Raw genomic sequence first — 20,332 nt, 5'->3', positions numbered from 1 at the left:
CGCAACAACCGGTATCCGGTCTAGTCCTGCTTTTATAACGAACTCCAGACATTCCGGTTTTGCGCCGAGGTCCATCAATTCCACATCCTTAAAAGCTGTCTGGCGTCCTGACCTACGTCATCTCTCCATCTTAAGCAGTGTCTGCCTCGTTTTATTTTTCTTTTTCTACCATAGATATTGCTATTATAGACTTTTTGGGTGGGATCATTCTCATCCATACAGATTAAGTGACCCATCCCACCTATTGAACCGGATGTTATCCGCAACCTGACAGTCACGGTATTGCTCATACAGGGTGAAGAAAAAGAAGAAGAGGGTGCGGCAGCATAACTTCCCTTTTTAAAATGCGCGCCACTCAGTTAGTTGATGTCATAGCGGAGCGCTAGTGGTCTCGTTCAAGAGGGGATATGTATGTATGTATGTATATCGTGATGGAGAAGCTACAGCTTCTGAGCACTCAGGCCGTGTTGGCCCATTGTACTCGCGTCCCCCGTCTAACGGAATATTCCGGAGTCGTTAACGTATCGTAGGATTTCCATTTCCGTCGTAATTGGAGAACATCGGCACCAAAGATCTGATGCCTGATGCGTCCATAGGCGGGGCATTCACATAGGAAATGCTCCGTGGATTCCGCTTCCTCAGGAGGGACACGTATCATCTTCGGTAATTCCTATTCTGAACATATGCCCAGCTAGTGAATTATCGCCTGTCAGAATGCGCACAATACACCTGCAAGTCCTCCTGTTTTTCGACAGGAAAAACTTTGCGGTACGTATGTTGGGTTCTGGCAGGAAAAGTTAGGTGTGTCGAGTAGCATTTAGGCTCTGCCACCTGTCATTATGGGAAACTTGTTTTTGAAAACAGATTTAGCCAATGCTACTGATACCCCAATTGCTGGCTCTGGTCCCTGCATAGGGGAGATTGACCCCTCTTTCGCTAAAGCGTCCGAGAGTTCATTTCCCTCTATGCCACAGTGACCAGGTACCCAGAGTAGTTCCACCGTATTGAATCTAGACATAGAGTTCAAACGGTTTCTGCATTCCTGAACGATTTTCGAGGTGATCAAAGGATTGCTCAATGCCCTCAGTGCAGCTTGACTGTCACTGCAGATTGCGATGCGCCTGCCCTTCAACCGCTCATCAATCACCCAGTTTGCCACCCTTAGGATCGCATAAATTTCGGCTTGAAAAACCGTTGCATATTGTCCCAAAGGAAAAGCCCTCTTCTCGTTTTTATTCGAGAGGTAGACTCCGGCTCCAGAACCCTCTTCTGTTTTTGAGCCATCGGTGTAGAAGACTTCCGTATATCCCTCCACGCATTCCTCTGGGTCTTCCCAGTCCTCTCTACGCTTCAGGGTAACTACATATCTTCTACCAAACAGATGTGTGGGGACACGAGAATCGGAAGGCATTGTAAGAACTGGATTCAGTCCTCCCAGTAACTCTTCCAATGCTCTGTGCCCCCCACATCCGTTGTTTTCCCATAGATCTAATCGAATTAGCCTATCAGCTGCACTCATTGTAGTGCTTTGAATAAATATATCCAGGGGCTGCAAATTGAGTAGTGCATTCAGAGCTGCACCGGATGTCGTGCTCATGGCACCAGTGATACCCAGACAAACAGTTCTTTGCAGTGCGGCTACTTTACGGTGAAAACCTTTTTGTCTCACCTTAACCCACCACACTACGGATGCATATACGAACATCGGCCTAATGATGGCAACGTATATCCACATTTCCACATGAGGCCTGAGTCCCCATGTCGAGGCAAAGGTCCGTCTGCACAGCCCATAAGCTGTGAGAGCTCGTTTCATCTTTACCTCTACATGTTTGTTCCAAAGAAGTTTTTATCTAGAGTAACCCCCAGGTATTTCACTTCTTCGGAGAGTTGATGGGTAGTACCCCTCATCTCAGGGAGGCAAAGTCCATCCAGTTTTCTCCTTTTTGTGAATAAAACCATTGTGGTTTTATTTGGATTAACTGACAAACCATGTCTAATGCACCAGCTGTCTATCAAATCAACGGCACGCTGTATATTCCTACACACCGTTCCAAGATCCCGATCAACAGCAAGTACAGCCACGTCATCAGCATAAGTTTGAGCGTGTATTGGCAAATTTTGCAGTTCGCATAGCAGTGAGTCGATCAGCATACTCCACAGAAGCGGCGAAAGCACACCTCCTTGAGGGCAGCCCTTCGTTGCCTCCGTAGTCAGGTAGCGATCGACCCCTACCTCAGCTCACAGCAATCTTTGCGTTAGCATAGCATGGATCCACTTAATTAAAGCATCATCAACACCATGCGCTCTGGCGGCATCACAAAGTTTTTGAAAAGGCGCACAGTCAAAAGGCCCTTCAATGTCCACGAACACCCCCATCGCGTACTCACCATTCAAAGTTGCGTCCTCTATCTTTGTGACCAAAGAATGAAGAGCAGACTCACAGGACTTTCCACGTTGGTAAGCATGTTGGTTTTCACTAAGTGGGTGTGACCTAAGTGCGTTTCCACGAATGTGACGCTCCACCAGTCTCTCCAAACCTTTCAGCAAGAATGAAGTCAAGCTGATCTGTCTGAAGTTCTTTGGATTACCAGGTTTCGGTATGAAAACTACTTTAACCTGTTGCCAAGAAGAAGGCACGTAGCCCAGAACAAGACATCCTCGAAAAATATTTCTTAGAGGTCGCTCTAAATGCTTCATACCCTCCTTTAGCATTGCCGGATAGATGCCATCTATGCCAGGTGTTTTGAAATGTTCAAAGGACAGTATCGCAGCTCTCACCTTTTCAAGGGTGACGACCGCTTTCGCCGTGTTCCAGTTCCTCTTGCAACACTTGCGTGTTGAAGGGGTTGCAAGAACCGTCAACTCTCCCCCTACCACTTCTCTCACCCGTTCCCCCGGGTGGTGTACTTCCAGGAGGGTCTGTACTGAGTCCAGTCTGGAGCTCGTGAAAGTACCGTCGGGTTTTCTAAGAGAATCCAACTTGGCCGACTCATCCTTTTTGAGGACTCTGGACAGCCTTGAAGTCTCCCTTTCGCCTTCCAGTTCCTCACAGTACGCTCTAAAGGAGTCTCGTTTCGAGCACCTCACGAGCCTCTTATATTCACGTTGTGAGTTCTTGAAATTTAACGAGTCTTCGTTCTTGTTACTTTTGCAAGCACGATTTAGAAGTCGCCTGGTTGATTTCCTGAGTTTTTGAAGTTCTCGATTCCACCAAGGAACTGTTTTACCGCTTTGGCCTCGGGAAATAGGACAAGTCTCTTCATAGCACTCTAAAAGTGTGCAGTTCAGAGTTTTCAATTCATCTTCCAGCACCAAAGGAGTCCTTAGTCGCCTAGGGAACTGTACTTTATTGCCAAGAAGTTCATTGAACTTTGCCCAATCCGTTTTCCTAGGGTTCCTTCTTTGTACTGCAGACTGTTCGCCCGCAATAGTCAGATTGAATTCTAGATATCGGTGATCTGACAGTGAGACCTCGTATAGCACTCGCCAGTGTGTAATCAACTCTAACAATTTTGGAGTACAGATTGTTAGGTCAATTACTTCGCTTCTTTTCGGTCCCACGAACGTAGGTGTAGTGATGAAATCAAATAGCTTCTCTCCTCTTGGATTGCATTTGCTACTGCCCCAACAAATATGTTGAGCATTCGCATCGCAACCTATTAAGAGTTCGAGACCACTTGATTCTGCATACGCCACCAGATCCCTAAGTTCTTGCGTCGGTGGAGGATACAAAGAATCATAGGGTAAATAAGCGGAGGCAACTATGATGTTTTTCCTCTCGCCATTTATCTGGTATTGTATGATGACCGTAGCTAAGTCCTGGGAATAATATTGTCTGAGCATAGTTGCCTCTAACCGTCTTGACATCAGGACGCAAGCTCTCGGTCTTATGGATCTTTCGTCGTAGAAGATCCTAGCCCCCTTTACTGATCCAATACCCCAGATTCTGCTAAATCGAACCCACGGTTCTTGCACTAGAAAGATATAGGGGAAATCCTGTAGCTTTGTCATTCTCGCTGCCAACAGGTAGGAGGGAGCTTTGGCATGCTGCAGGTTGATTTGACCAATCTTTATGTTTTTCGACATAAACTTAGTCTATTGTCTTATGGAAAACAGTTAGAAGCGTATGTGGCAGTCCGCGTATGACGGGGTTTCCCCCACACCGTACCGCCAGAGACTCGATCCCCTCGATTTCTCTGATTTCTCTGAGAAAAGCCGTACTTGGGAGTACCGCAATTCCCATGTTCTCATCCATGAAAGATCTCACCTCATCCCGCAGAGCATTCGTCTGTTTTCTACTTAGCACCTTACTTGGTTTGCGGTTTCCGGGTTGCATAGATTCGATCACTCGAACTGGCATCAAGTCAGTTTCGTTCACGTCTCTGGCTTCTCTTCCTTCCGCCTGTTCCTTGGAAAGTGTAGGAGAAGTTACTAGCAGGTAGGATTCACTCTGTAGTCCCTTCCCCAGTGCGAGCCCCCATACGGGGGTTCCGCCCCTGTATGCACTATCCTCCGCGCGCGTCTCCCTTGTGGGGTAGCGCACCGAAGATGCTGCAATTTGCTTTATGTTGTGTGAGTCGAAGACCATCATTGTTCTTCGCTCTCAAAATGGAGATGATGCCCTACAGTTTCCTGATATGACTGAATTTCAGTCCATATATGAAAAAGTGGAGCACCATATGGTGACTTCCCCTGAGCACATTCAGACTCTGTTGGTCCAGTTCGAATACCAAGTTGAAGCCCTCCACGTTTGTAGATTGGTCCTTCCTGGCATTCATGAACTTTACCCTCCAGTGCCCAAAGTCCATGCCCGGGTTCTGTTCACCCAGCAAGCGAATGATGTCCTCTGCCTTCCTTCGAGGGCCCGGTAGCCAACATCCGACATGTTCTGTCCTGCGTAGCTCAGTGTTCACAATAGTGAACTTGGGCCGACCGCCGGAACTCAAAGTTGCTGCTGGAGCCACTTTAAGGCAGCCTCGTCAGCGCACTCCCTGCACATGGTTTACTGGATGGCCACTGTAATGTATGGTGTAGCGACTCTTCTCCAGGAAACCGGTCTCTGTCCAACAAATCTCCTGTAACGCTGTTACATCAGCCCTATATTGGAACAGGGTATCGGCTAGCGGCTTGGGAGTTCCATCTCTGTACCAATTAGCCTATTGTGAAAAGTTTGCCGCGCGCTCCACTGAGCTGGTATACTGGGAAAAATTTGATATTCCCAAACCACCCAGTGTTCGATACTAGGCCACTTTTTCCACCACCCCTTGCTCTGGAACGCCATGGCCAAATTAAAATCAACCCCGCCATCTCGTCATTGTTGGGCGAACGCTAATTCTCCCAAAGACCAGAATATCTGCACACACATCTTGGTGTGCGGAGATACTTTCTTGAAGCCCCTGCAACCACCATATGAGGTACCATATGAAGTTTTAAACAGAAGGGATCACTTCTTTAGGCTTGACGTGGATGGCAGGCCCAAGAATGGCGAGTGTGATTCCATCTGCGGCCCATGAACTGGCGGGCGAGAAGTCGAAGGTTTTTCGCGTTTCAGGTAGTGTTGAGGCGCTGGAGATTCACCGGAGCTTCACATCAAAATAATCGCAGCCTGAGCAACCTGCCTACGTGTCAGTAGTAGGTAAGTTGACTTATGATTTGATTCAGTTTTCCAGCGGACGTGGTGTTTGCAGGAAGTACCTCTATATGCTCGGTGTGTATTAACCGCCATTTAATGCTGGAAAGTCTGGTAAGCTGCATGGTCGAATCGGATATAGTGTGGAATGTGGTAGTTGCAACGATGAAACGAATAAACTAGAGGTTCACTGCAGCTGAAGCTAAACGAAGGCGTAGAAGGGAAGCTACTAAAATTATTACAGCCTAAATGCATTAATTCTTCTACGGTGAATAACTGAAAAGCCCCGTGAAGCAAAGCCAGAGCGGCGGTGGAGGGAAGAGAGTGTGGAGAAAATGTAAGAGGTTGCGCGTCTTCGGTTACAGATTTGTTTCCATTATGGATTTTCTCTTAGCCACACCCTCTCCAGCAAACCCATTTTAATAAGGTTGTGTTTTACACAAAACTTAGAACTTAAGATCATAATGACGTCTTTATATGACATGGATCTCCGGCCAATGTTGGTGCCTAAGGTTGAGTATTTCGCATCATTTAGCGGAAGTCGGCACAGAAAACCATCCTTCTTGCTACCACGCTTATATTGAGGTGATGGAATGGAAGTTTAGGTGGTCCTCAAGTAATTATTAATTCGTTTGCCATAACTGTTTGTGTTATGGTTGTTGGTTTAGGAAGTTCACAATTAGTCCTGGAATTGGGAGCTGAGTGCGTTTGGGCGCAGCACGAAAATACATCGTTCACCGCAGCGATCAGCGAAAGAGGTAGCAAGGCTGTCACGCCCGATGTGATACCGGGACGCCCAAATAAAGAGGAAGTCTTACCAAGTGGCGCGGCTAACGTTGAGGGAAGGCACCTCAAATACCCTGTACTCTCCCTGTTCTGGAAAAAGGCCAGTCAGAATCGCTAGTCCTAAGCAGATGGATTCGGACACGAACCGAGTGGAAGTTCAGTCGAATGTCCTAGCTAGAGCGGAAGAGGCAAGGCTAATCAAGAAATGCGCAGCAGTGGTGGAGCATATGCAGTTGGCAGTGTTCCTCCAGAGGAACGTCAACAAAAGAGTCAAAAACGGAATGATGGAACTGAAGGAACTGTTGGATCGGATCTCCTTCTACTGGGGAACGTGGAAAGCAGCGGAAAATGATTGGAAATCAGAAACAGCGCATTCGCCGCTGAGAATGCTGCTTACGTCAAACGCACCGCAGATAGCCCACTTCACAGCGAACGATATGCTTGAAGGAGACTTTATCAAAGTAGCTTTCAGGGCCCAAAAAAGAAAAACGAAGAAAGATAAACGGAAACAACTGACTACGCCGCCAGAGGCCCGTCTGTCCAATGACAAGGAGGCTGCAAACCAAAAGCCGGGGACAGGAAAGACGAGGAAACGAAGAAGAACTAGACCATCGGCTCTGCTCGTTAAGACGACGGAAGGCAAGCCATTTGCGGAAGCCCTTAGTGAAATCCACTGCAGGATGAGACTCAAAGACAACGGAGCAAAGGCGCCTTCCATAGGAAAAACGAGGGGTGGCGGAGTCGTCCTGAATGTCCATAGGTAACCAATGCCCGGATATTAATCACCTCTGTAAATGCTCCAGGCCAAAACTCGCCGAACAATATGCGAGGAAACTACTTACCAGCAGTAAAATCAAAATTGGATGGATAGTATGCAGGGTACTAATACGGATAATTGCCACCAAGTTCTACAGGTGTCTGAACTATGGGCGCACGTCAGCAACTTGCAAGGGACCGGACAGGAGAACAGTATCCCGGAGATGCGGCCAGATAGGTCACCAAGCGAAGACCTGCAATGAAAGCAAAAGTTGCGTTCTATGCAGGGATCGTGGCATGTCTGGTGAGAGCGTCGCACACACTGCGGGCTCGGGATGGTGTTGAGTTTTTAGGCCAGAAATGTAAGGGAATAGGGTGCCAATTGCATGATCAGTATTTTACAAATGAACATGCACCGGCGTGCAACCGCTTACCAGTTGCTAGCGCAAGCAGAATGAGATGATGCCGGACTTTTAACGCCGGATTGATGGTCTGCAGGACGTCATAGAGGGACGAATCCTGGTTGGCACTGATTTTAATGGCAGGGCCCTTGAATGGGGCATGTCTGAGCCAGACTCCAGAAAGAAATGGATTTTGAAAATAGCGGCGAGAACCGGGCTCCTAGTTTCAAACATCGGATCCACGGAGGGACCTCTGCCGCGACAAGCCTTCTATGAACTGGTGGACGTTCTGCCATGGGGGGCATGGGCCATAAGGACACCGTATGGATCAGCAAAAAGAGCTCGAAGAAGTGGTTCTCTTTATGGAAAACAAGAATGCGCCAGGTCCTGATGGTATCTCGGCGGAAGTCTACAAACTGGTGTTCCGCCAACGGCAGATTTTCAGTTTGGGGCGTTCAACAGTTGCCTGAAGGACGGCATTTTTCCTTGTCGTTGCAAGGTGTCCAGATTCACGATAATTAACAAGGAAAAAGGAGACCCGGAGCTCCCGTCTGCATAACGACCGCTGTGTATGCTTGAAACACCCAGGAATGTGTTCGCAAAGCTCATTAGGAGTAGACTCGCTGAAGCGATTGGCATTGCCGGGGACTCATCCTCGAGGCAGTTCGGGTTCAGAACAGGGAGGTCCACAGTGGATGCTATTTTGGAGGTCGTGGATGCGGTTCATCGAGCTGAGGCACCCAGCACAGATAGTTCTACTCATAACGCATGATGTCAGAACTGCCTTCAATTCGGTAAGATGTACAGATATGAAAAAATTCATTCCACGTACCAAGCTACCTCTTGCGGAGGTTGAGGAGTTATCTGAAAAACCGCTCCCTGCTCTATGAGACGGGAAAAGGAGGATGGAAATCACGCTTCCTTCGATAGTTTGCTGAGACTCGATATGCCCGAAGAGTCGCTACTGGCCGGTGGTTGTCTGTAAAGAACGTTAACGCACACTATCGAGTGGCAGCTCTGGTGGCAAAATAAGCTAACGGGCAGATGGACTGCGCGGCTCATCGACAATTTAGTGGCTGAACCGAACATATAGTGAGATTGATTACTTCCTTACCTATCTTCTAAGGGGGCATGGATGTTTTCAATCTTACCTGCACAGGATTGGGAATTCGCCATAGTCCTGATTGTGTGTTCTGCAATGGTTTGGCGAACGACGCTGAACACACTTTTCCTCTTGTGAAAGGGAGGGGCGGCTTTCATCAATAGCTTTATGCAGACGCAGGGGAGCTCTCTCCAGACAACATTTTCAGAGAGATGCTGAAGGGTGCTGGCAGCTGGCGTCGTGTTGTGCATTATGTTCGGGCTTTTCCTATTGCGGAGAAGATTGAGCTCGACCGGCAGAGGGACCGGATGGCAAGGGGTTCCCTAAACTAACAACTTCCATCCTTTCCCTTCCTTCCCGTTGGTGGAAGAGATTCCCTGACTTGAAGGCTCCCAAAGCCGGGAGAGCGGGAGGGCTAGCGCGAAGTAATGTGTCAAACGTTTATAGGCTAGTTCTCTGATAACAAGGAGGTGTTTAGTTGGTAGTCCGACTGAAGAGGGAGCAAGTGACTTCCGAAATAAATACTTATTCGCTAAACGAAATCTGCAAGTTTTACTGGACACAAACTAGGAAGCTTGGATTTGACTATTCTGCATCAATCTAGTTACCATTAAGGCGACTTCCTTACTTAGTTAGGAACTGTGCCACATTGAATGCAATTTATATCCTCAAAGTGAACTATAGTTGCATCTCTACCTTTATCGAATAAATCCCGAAAGGATCCTGTTTACGAAAGTAATTGAACACAAAGAAACGAGCTTTATCTCGACGTTTGGAACCATTGTAAATCCACATTTCTGCACCCCCAGTTCTCATCCCAATTAGAATTGTATCTACTGCAAACGCTGCTTGCTCATACCCTGGAGAACAGGATCCATTTGTCATAGATTCTGTCTGCATGAAAGTTTGAGGACGATGCTTTATGTTGACGTAAATATCGGCTAGTGCAAGGTTGCTGTGACTAATTTTCCTTCATTGTTTGATTTCACTTAGCTTTTGTAATTTAAAAAAACAACAATCATGAATATCCGCATCTGAGTGTCCTTTTCGTTCGTTTTTCCGGCTTTTTCCATTCTCCTTCTTACCCGGTATAACATGGACTTGGAGCGAGGTATCGATTGAGTAGTTTAGCAGGCAAAAGGTAGCGCATTGGACTCAGCTCGGAATCCTTATTTATTGGTGGGTTTTGTGTTTTGCCAGTTCTAAACGTATCAGATATATGTAAACCTTGCTGATATCGTAAGGATACAGTACACAACAAAAAGTGACCCTGATGGCTTGAATGTTTTGAGTTGGGATTGCGACATTTATCCGACGATCTGAGCAAAGATGAAATCGTCTCGACTGTCAGTTTGCTAGCTTCCTTCAAATCTTGTAAATAAATAACGTGAAAAAATTCGTTTTGTGGGGTATCCTTCATCAAATTGGATCCCTTGTAACATTGGCCAATTCTAGGAAAACTGAACCGATACTCTCCGTGATCATCCTTCTAAGGGGTTTCTTGTTATACGTATTGTAAGGACATTCGACTCAGTGACCGTGAGTAAGTGAATTCACAAACAACATCGAAACAAAGCACAGCAAACGGCCAGTTGCAGGACATCCAGGTGAGCCCTGTTTGATGGTGGCTTGTACCAGCACATGCTATGTATAAAATATTATACAAAATTTTCTACCCAGCGGAGCCAGGCAATTGGAGCTAACTTATTCAAGGATACCCGAGCAGGAGTACATCCATATGTACGTACATATATCACAGCAATGATATGGACGACATGTGCGATCAATTTTAGGGAAAACGTTATTCCAGCTACCGTGCGGGGTCGAAAAGCACTAGAGAGCAGGGAAACGAATTAAATGACAGTCTCCAGATAAGTACCAGCAGATATGCAAATTTACCGCAACTGAATTCGTTGGCATGGAGCCAAATATTGAACCAGACCCAGTAACTTCTATTTCCCTGGCGTCGCGTTACAATAAGGACTTTTGATGGCCTGAACAACATACTAGTTTCTGGTGGGTGCATTTTTCTGTTTGTTCGAGTAAATTAACATGTTTCCTTTGTGTGCATTATTGGAAATTCGACGGGTGGAAATGTACATTTGTGAAGTTGAAACACTGACACTTTAGGAAATTAATGAGGAGCTGGTTATAGTCTTCCCGTTCATTTGGATGAATAAACCAATTAAATTTTGATAACATTTGCTTCTAAGATATCGTAGTGAGGAGGTAGTTGTTGGGAGGAGATACAAACGCGGAGGCAAGAGTACTTTACTGAGGGCAGCTACATATATGCTTGACTGTTCCTAAAAACCAAGAGTTACCTTTGGTTTGGCTCCGTGTTTCTGAACCTTAACATTACTTTTGGAATACTATATATGGTATCTGGTCCTTTCCTCAACAATTCCATACATCGAGGTCACATGTCCAAATTTATGACGGTTGTCCTTTCCTCTACAAATTTCGGGCAAGGGAACATTATGCTCTCCGGGTCTGCTGTCGACAGTCGGGAGGTTCGCCACCATTATTACTAATAAATCAGGGGCACAATAGTTCTTCAAGGACGCGGTGCGACTTTCCCTTAACAGAATAATACTAATAAACCAGAATTACTACTCCGTGCTTCTTGGATCTAAATTAGGGATGGTACAGTCTCCAAAGGAGTTCATCACTGATTAGACACGGCCTGATTGTCACTAACCCGAATAATGTATAGTACTCTGCAACTCCAACATGGACTCACCGAAACACATTTCAATTCCCCACGGTTTTCCAGGAGTTTTACCTCCAACTCTACTGTTCTCTGTCATGTGGTATTAGGGTGATTTGTCCCTTCCACATTTTGGCATACTGGATTCTATTGGATGGCAATACGCTTGTCGCGGTTTTCTAGAATGTGACCTATTCACTGTCACTTTCGCCTTGTAAACACCTACAAATAGGAGAAAAACATGTTCACCATCCCGTTAGGTTCGGCTTTTTTTTGATAGTTTGCCAAGGGAGGCAAGAACTCCTAAGCAAAGGTCGAATCCTGCTGCTCAGTTGTATCATATGCGACCCGAATTACATGAATTCAACACGCAACACTTCTTTCTGGCCTGAAGGTATATTCATCTAACCATTCAAGCTCTCCAATTCACGGGTAAATTTCACGACAACTCGCCTGCGTCGCTGAGCAATGTGACTGGACCCATGTTTACTATCCGTCCGAATGTTAGGGGTTTTTTTTTTTTGGGAGTAGGGTAGGTGAATGCGTTTACGCACAGAGTGTTGGACTCCCGCCACAGCACGCTGGCGGACTACCAACTGAACATCTCCCTGTCATCAGAGAACTAGCCTGGAACCGTTTGACACATTACTTCGGGCTAGCCCTCCCGCTCTCCCGGCTTTGGGAGCCTTCAAGTCAGGGAATTCCCTTCACCAACGGGAGGGGAGGGGAGGAAGGGAGTTGTTAGTTCAGGGAACCCCTTACCGTCCGATCCCTCTGCCGGTCGAGTTCAATCTTCTTCGTAGTAAGAAGAGCCCGAACATAATGCGCAATACGATTCCAGCTGCCAGCGCTCTTCAGCATCTCTCGCACAATGTTATCTGGAGAGAGCTCCCCTGTGTCTGCATAAAGCTGCTGGCGGAGGCCGTCCCACCTCTCGCAAGAGAAAAAGGTGTGTTCAGCGTCAACCGCCACTCTATTGCAGAACACACAATCAGGAGATCGCGCCTTCCCAACCCTGTGGAGGTAAGACTGAAAACCTCCATGCCCACTTAGAAGTTGGGTAAGGAAGTAATCAATCTCACCGTGCTTTCTGTTCAACCATGTATCTAATTTGTCGATGAGCCGGGCAGTCCACCTGCCCCTTGGCTCATTTTGCCAAGAAAGTTGCCACTCGTTAAGGGTGCGTTGACGTTCTTCACGGGCAAACACTTCTCTTAAGTTTTCGCTCTTACGGCGGTAGATAGCTTTGCGCTCCTTGGCAAGGAGGGCAACGGGGATCACTCCCGCAATCACCATCACAGCCGGTTCGGAGACCGTGCGATAAGCAGACGCCACTCGGAAAGCTCCCCGCCTCTGCACTTGAGCGAGGCGTTTACGATGCACGTCCTTGTCAAGGGCATCAGCCCATATCTCCGCACCATAGAGAAGGACGGACTGCGTTGCTCCCATGAGGAGACGTCTCCTAGTTGATATAGGGCCGCCGACATTCGCCATTAGCCGACTCAAGGCCGCGACTCCTGCTGCAGCCCTGTCCGCGGCTGCTTTGATTTGCTCGAGTCTAGCATTAAACCAAGGTATTTAATCACTGGTTTTGACTCTATAGTCAACTCGCCGATCGATATGGGACGCAAGGTCGGGATTCTCCTTCTGGTCAGGATGACTACTTCGGTTTTTTCCAGCGCAAGGTTGAAACCGCGAGCAGTCATCCATCCGCTTACCCGTCGCATCAATATGCCAAGTGTGCTTTGCGCCTGTTGAACAGTGCGTCCGGCAACAAGTGCCGCAACGTCGTCTGCATAACCGACCAGGCGCGACTCTTCAGGCATATCGAGTCTCAGCAGACTATCGTAGGAAGCGTTCCAGAGGTCCGGCCCTAGGATGGATCCCTGCGCTACTTCCGACGTGATTTGCATCCTCCTCTGGCCCTCTAGCGTCTCATAGAACAGGGAGCGGTCTTTCAGATAATCCCTCAATATCCGCAAGAGATAGCTTAGCACGTGAAAGGAGTTCTCTAGTGTGCCTAGCATATCTGTCCATCTTACGGAATTGAAGGCATTTCTGACATCAAGCGTTATGAGGAGCACTATCCGTCGAGATCGGCGGCTGTGTGCCCCGGCTCGATTAAACGCATCTACGACCTCCATAACAGCATCCACTGTAGATTTCCCTGTTCTAAACCCGAACTGCCTTGCGGATAAGTCCCTGGCAGCACGGATCGCTTCAACGAGTCTACCCCTGATGAGCTTCTCGAGCACTTTTCCGCCCGTGTCAAGCATACACAGCGGTCGGTATGCAGACGGGAGCTCCGGGTCTCCTTTACCCTTACTGATCAACGCGAGTCTGGCCACTTTCCAGCGACAAGGAAAAATGCCCTTCTTCAAGCACGCATTGAACGCTTCGAGCAGCAATTCTGGTCGTTGGCGGAACACCAGTTTGTAAATTACTGCCGGGATGCCATCAGGACCTGGCGCCTTTCTGTTTTTCATAGTGAGAACCGCTTCTTCGAGTTCTCCCATTGTGAAAAGGGGGCAATCCACGACGCTTTCCGCGCTATTTACATCAACCCGTACAGGGTGTCTGGGGAACAATGCCCGCACAATGCGGTCCATCTGGTCGGTGCTCAATATGCAGGGCTTCCGCAGAGCCCCGATTTTCCGAGTGACAAGCTTATAGCCAAGCCCCCACGGGTCATCATTCACCTCATTAACAAGATTTCGCCAGCCGCGAGCTTTGCTTTTATTTATAGCGCTGCGGAGTCTCCTTTTTGCTGATCTATATTGTGCCTTTATGGCACATGCCTCCTCGTTGGCGTACAAACGTTGTGCCAAACGCCGGAGCTTATGACACTCCTTCCGTAGGTCGGCAATTTCTGCTGTCCAGCAGTACATAGAAGGCTTGTCGCGCCTGGGGCCTCTCTGGGGATGGAAGCCTCACACGCCGTCGTTATCAGGTTCATCATTGAATTTACGGCGGTGTTAGCTGCGACGCCACCACCCCCCGGAGTGCCCCCAGCGCGGCCCTACCTGCTCCAAGAGCTTCGACGAACCTTCCGATGTTCACCTTCGCGACATTCCACACGCAGGGGGAACGTCGTGTTGGTGCTCGCCTGCAAGTAGCGTAAAAACACTTCGAACGCAATGTACTGATGATCACTTGCCGAGAAGTCTTCTAGGACTCGCCACCCGTCCACCGATGATGTCAGAGATTCCGACGCAAAAGTGATGTCGGGAATGCTTCCTTCACAACCTGGGCGCCGAAACGTTGGCGTGGATCCGATGTTTAAAATTACGAGCCCGGTTCTCGCCGCCATTTCCAGAATCCGTTTCCCTCTGGAGTCTGATTGAGGCATGCCCCATTCAAGAGCCCTGGCATTAAAATCATCGCCAACCAGGATTCGTCCCTCCGCGCTCGAAACGGCGTCCTCCAGAGCATTAAGCCGGCGCCGAAAGTCCGGAATCGCCTCATTCGGCGTCAGGTAAACGCTAAAAAACGTTATCCCTAAACACCGGATCCAGACAAATCCGTCCCCCCGGCCCTCGGCAAGAACACGAAGTCGAACATCGTCCCGAACCCAGATGGCAGCGGTGCCCGATAAGTCGAGATACCATGAGGACGGGTCCTTGTTTCGGTATTGCCCGCTAATCAGCACTAGATCAGCATTTACTTCCGCAGCGAACTGTGCTAGCAACTGGTGAGCGGTTGCACTCCGGTGCATGTTAATTTGCAAAATGCGGATCATGGCGTTCGCACCCTAGCCCTCTCCAATTCCGCCCTGAAGATTGGACAGCGTCCCGAGCCCGCAGTGTGTGCGACGCTTTCGCCAGATGCGCCACGATCCCTACAGAGAACACAACTCTCGCTTTCCTTGCAAGTCTTCGCTTGATGACCCGCTTGGCCGCATCTCCGGCATGCTGTCCTCCTGTCCGAACCCTTGCAAGCTGCTGACGTGTGTTAGGTGTATGTTAGGGGTTTAAGAAACAAACTGGGGGCCTTCAATTTATCCGCGCTAGCTCAGCAACACCATGCCATCTGTACCTCCGAAGCTTGGATGTACGATGCCATATTAAACTCCGAGGTTCCCAAAAGGTACTCCACTTTCCGGTGTGGCAGGAGCCGGGGTGCATCTCACAGTGGGGTCCTAATTGCAATAAAAGGACACTCCCCGCCGAACTCGTCTTCTCCTCCTCTGGCTTTCCTTTTGATTGTGCTGCTCCTGGTGTCCCCCCCCCCCGTCCAACTATATTGTATATTGTGTATACGTCCCCTGTGCTTGCTCTTCTCACCTGTATGAAGAATTGCTTGATAATTTCTCTAAACTGCTTACTGTCAGATTTCCTTCCCTCCCTCTCTTCCTTTACGGAGATTGTAACCTCCCCATGCGCCACTGGTCTAATCATCCCAGCCTTCCAATTCCCTCCAACAACCTCTACCATTCTTCCCTTCTACTTTCTTCCATTATGAACACTGGCTCTCTCCTTGGGCCGCACTCTCGCGCTCTTCCTTCCCAATCACCCCGAGCGTCACCTCTTTTTTTCTCCTTTGCACATCCCCATTCATTGTGGAAAACGGACAATCCTCAACGGCTTCGGCGCCGCTGATGTCAATCCGTACGAGAGATTTCCGAGTGAACAATTTATCGTCTAGTCCCCGAGCCCTCATTCACCTCGTTGACTAGGTTCTGCCAGCCTCAAGCTTTGCTTTTTTTAATCGCACTGTGGAGTCTTCTTTTTGTCGATCTATACTTGGTCTTGGTTTTTATAGCGCGTGCCTCCTCGCGGGGGTGTAAGTGTTGCGCCAACGGCAGAGCTTATGACACTCCTTCCTTTGTTCGGCAATTTTTGCCATCCAACAGAAGGCTTGTCAGGGCTCCCTCAGGGGTATGGAAACTTTAGAGGCTGTTGTTGCCAGGTTTATTACTAAATTTATGTCAGCTGCAATGCTGCTACCATTCAAAGCGCCCCTTGGCGGGACTCTGCCTATTCCAAGAGCTTCGACGAATTTCCAATTCCCGTTCGATACCCAACCGCTTTTTGTCGATCAACCTTTCCAGGTATTCTTGAAAAACTCAAAAAGGATTTCAGCTAATGTATTTGCGATGGGAGGATGGGTGCTCTTCTCCGGAATCTTAACGATCATCCTTTATTTCCACTACTTCCATTATCAATTTACTGAGCATTCGTCATCAGCTCTCTCCATAGTATGATGTATTCCTCGAAGCCTATGACGTTCGTTCTGTAGGTCGGAATTTTTTGGCGTCCACTGGTATATACAAGACTTTCAGGGCTGGAGCTCTTTCGGGGCATGGAAGCTTTACAGGGTGTCGTTATCAAGTGTCAGCTGCAACGCTACCGAAGCACCCTCCAGCGCGACTTTGCCTATTTTAAGAGCTCCGATTAATTTGCCGTTCACCCTAGCGACATTCCACATACACTAGGCTGCGAGAGATTCCAATGCAAAAGTTATGTCAGGGATGCTTCTTTCTTAGCCTGAGAGCCGGAACGTTGGCATGGAACCCGGTTCTTACCGCCATTTTCAGGATCCGTTTCGTTCCGGACTCTGAGTGAGGCACAACCCACTTTGAGTCGACGTGTTTTAGCCACCGTTGCATGCGTGTACCTCGAGGACGTCACTCTTCGTATTGTGAGCGACCTGTTAAAAATCGCTGACCCTCTCTGAGGAGAGCTTTCGAAGATGAGCGTATACAATGTGAATTCCATCTCCCCTTAATCCAGGCGAAAGTTTCTGAATGGGAGGGGTCTGTAAATTGTTCGCAAGAATATTAGGAAGGCTCGAGAAGGGTGAGAGTATAAGCAGATGTTATCAGCGTAGTCCAGGTGTTAGCGGAAAAATTATATCCTCCATTAAAGACTGAATGAAGAATACCGACGATGCTGAGAAGGTATAATATCCGCCTTGGACTTAATATTCCACGGAGAAGGTGAAACTAAGCCAATCTTAGCCGATGAAGCTTTCCAGGTATTCCTTCATGTAATTCAGAACGGCAGAAGGGATGCAAAGGTCGCACGGGAGGTGGATGTCCTTTTTCAGAATCCTATCGATCATTCTCTTCTTCCACTCTTTCCAGACTAGAGCTAACTTAAAATTAAAAAAAAAACACGGGTATAAACTTCAAATTCCTCAGGAGTGTGGACCGCCGGCAGCGTGTGACGAGATGGTGGAGTCGGATTTAATTTGAAAATGGCCTCTCCTAGTAGTCGCAAAAATCCGGTCTCTGGAGTCCGCCTCTCTTGTTAAGGACCAGGTCGCAAGGGAATCGAAGGTTCTCCTCATACCCCACCTCAGCAGGGCTGGCAGCAAATTCTTCGCGGTTGTACGGAGGTCAAGAAGAACGAAAGGCAGGACCTGCCACTAGGACGACTCATTCCACGCTACAATGACTGCGTTCAGTGTCCGACGCCAACGTTCTAACATCCCACTGGACTCTCAGGAGCTTTCCGAGCTCCGAGAAGAGAGTAGATTCAAATTTAATTCATTGGTCTGCTATCATGTCCTTCAGAGGTATTGCCTCAGGCCACTGCACACGGTATGGTGTGGAAGCGCATTGTTGACTTAAGGAATACACCTACTTACTTCCTAAGCATCTCTAGTGACTTTACACTTTTGGGATGCCGCATACATTCTGGCCCAAGAATTCACGTGCTTAGTACTCAGATACGCGGCTAGTAATTCACGATCATTGTCGCTATATTTTCGTTGAGCGAAATTCAACTGTTTTGAGAAGAAACCCAACGGTTGCCAACTTTGTTTCAACCTTTGGTGAAGAGCAGCGCCTACTGTAGCCTGCTGAGGGAATGCCAAAAGAGTAGGGTCTGCCAGCTGTTACTTGGTGATTTCATATCCTTGTATACTTTCTGGAGATCACATAATCACTCGCGAATCCTTGGTTTCGAAACCAGGCAGAAAGGCGTTAAATAATGCTGGTGGTGAGCGGCTTTGAGGAGGAAACGACGGTAGAAGTTTACCATGCCCAAGAACATTCTAAGGTCTTTAACCGTCTTTCCCAGAAGAAAGCTCGCAATCCTTTGCACTTTGATTGGATCGGGACGAATGTCGTCAGAGGTGATGGATTGGCCTAGAAATTTCACCTGAGATTGGAGAGACTTGCGTTTCGAAGAGGCTTTGAAAACAACCAACAGCGACTTTCTGGGGTGGTAATCGACGCACCTTCGAAAAGATTGGGGAACCAGTGGAAGCGTGGTGCTGGACATCATGCTTAACTGGCTGAGAGAGACTACATTCGGTAGTAATGTTGCGATATTTTCGGAGGAGTACGCCACCGCCAATGTGACCATATTGTTTGTAAGCGCGGCCAATTGTCTCCGAATTTCTGTCATGTCAGGTGACTCGCGAGAAACCCTCGCGGCTATGGAGCGTGCATCTTATCGCGGACATTACGTCAAGACAATCGCCATCTGCATACGCTAGGATGGCCTGCGTACTTTCCAGCAGACGCTGAAGCCATAAGAACTTTAGGAGCTCCACACCGACCTTGTCTCCACTCAGCTGCTTCAATTTCCGAAGCAGCTGACTGGTTGTGCGATCGTCAAGAGGTAAGTAAATCTCTCAGCAAGTGATTCAGCTTGGCTGTCTCACTTACCGATAGGACCGTGAGGAGCTGGTCCTTTAGACGGGCGTAGGATCAACCGCTCAGTAAGTCGGTGACGAGTGCGACGAATTTCTAATCCATGCCGGCTAACGTGAGATTGAATTTAGTGATGCGCCAGCCAAAACGGAGGAACACTAACAGAAAAACCAGTTAGGGTGGCAGAAGGGCCTGTTGATGGGTTGTTTTTTTCGACCCAACACAGTAGAATCCCTGAAGACAGTCGTTCTCGATTCTTCGTGCTCAGCAATGCTGAAAGTTTCCGAGTTTCGGTTGAAAGCCAGTTGATCTGTGGAAAATGGCAGTTGAAAAGGAGAAGAAAGCGGGTCATTTGCCAGCAGGAGGCGAGTCGAATTGGCCAACATAGAACTTCCCAAGCGGACTGACCACCAAAAGATGCCCAGCACGAGGTAATTCCGATTGTTTACCAAACACTATACAAGTATTCGCTGCCCCGAAAACGGAGCAAATGTCGGGATTCTCCGCGGTGGTCTTGCCGGAGTGAAGATAGATTTCGGAGAATTTGCAGGCAATGTGGAGGGTGTGACAATCTAACGCTGGGGTGGGGTTACAGCACTCATATAACAGGTTATTGTTGTTGTAGCTGCTGCTGGGTCACTTGCTGCACCGCTGTGTTGTTGAGCTGCTGTTGTTGCTGAAAAAACGAGGCTCACTTCACACGACAAAGATTACTCAGTGTGAAGTAGTTCCACTCCTTCCAATCGGCCTCGTGGCAGGCTGCGTTATCCTTCAGTGCGCCCGGTATCACTCCGCCAGAGCTCGATGGGGACTATTAATAATTTTATTCGCAACTGAGAAGGTTGTCTTAAAATTTTTCTTGGCTTCAGTGCCGTATACTATGCACGATTATTGCGAACACTGCATCAGTCCACACACATTTTACACCTCAGAATAAGGAAATTGAGGCTAATGAACTTATCATATTTCCTCCTTAGCTTTGATATGTTGCTGTAATTGGATTCTAAACAGAAGTCAAAGTGATGCTTTTGCTTAACAGCTACAGAGGATGCGGGAGGAGACGTGATTATCCTTACAGCTTGTTAGTGCAACAAAATAACCATTTAATTCTCGTCTAATCTTCTCCGAGCGTATCCTGTTTCGTAGAGCTCCCTTGATTCAAATTTCTAAGTTGATATAAGTGTGCAGTCTCCATTTCTCGATTTCTAATCCTGCTAAGTAGACTTTTCGGAGGTGTTACTCTAGGAGACAGAGCTATGAGTTTCAGTATCGATTGCATGGTTAAATCGGAGGAGGGATTCATAAGAACATTTGCGTTTGCAAGGACTTGGGTGTAAGGAATTAT

The sequence above is a fragment of the Hermetia illucens genome, chromosome 6, assembly GCF_905115235.1.
Source record: "Hermetia illucens chromosome 6, iHerIll2.2.curated.20191125, whole genome shotgun sequence".
Lineage (NCBI taxonomy): Eukaryota > Metazoa > Arthropoda > Insecta > Diptera > Stratiomyidae > Hermetia > Hermetia illucens.
The sequence above is the reverse complement of the archived record's forward strand: the minus strand, read 5'-3'. Positions refer to the sequence as shown.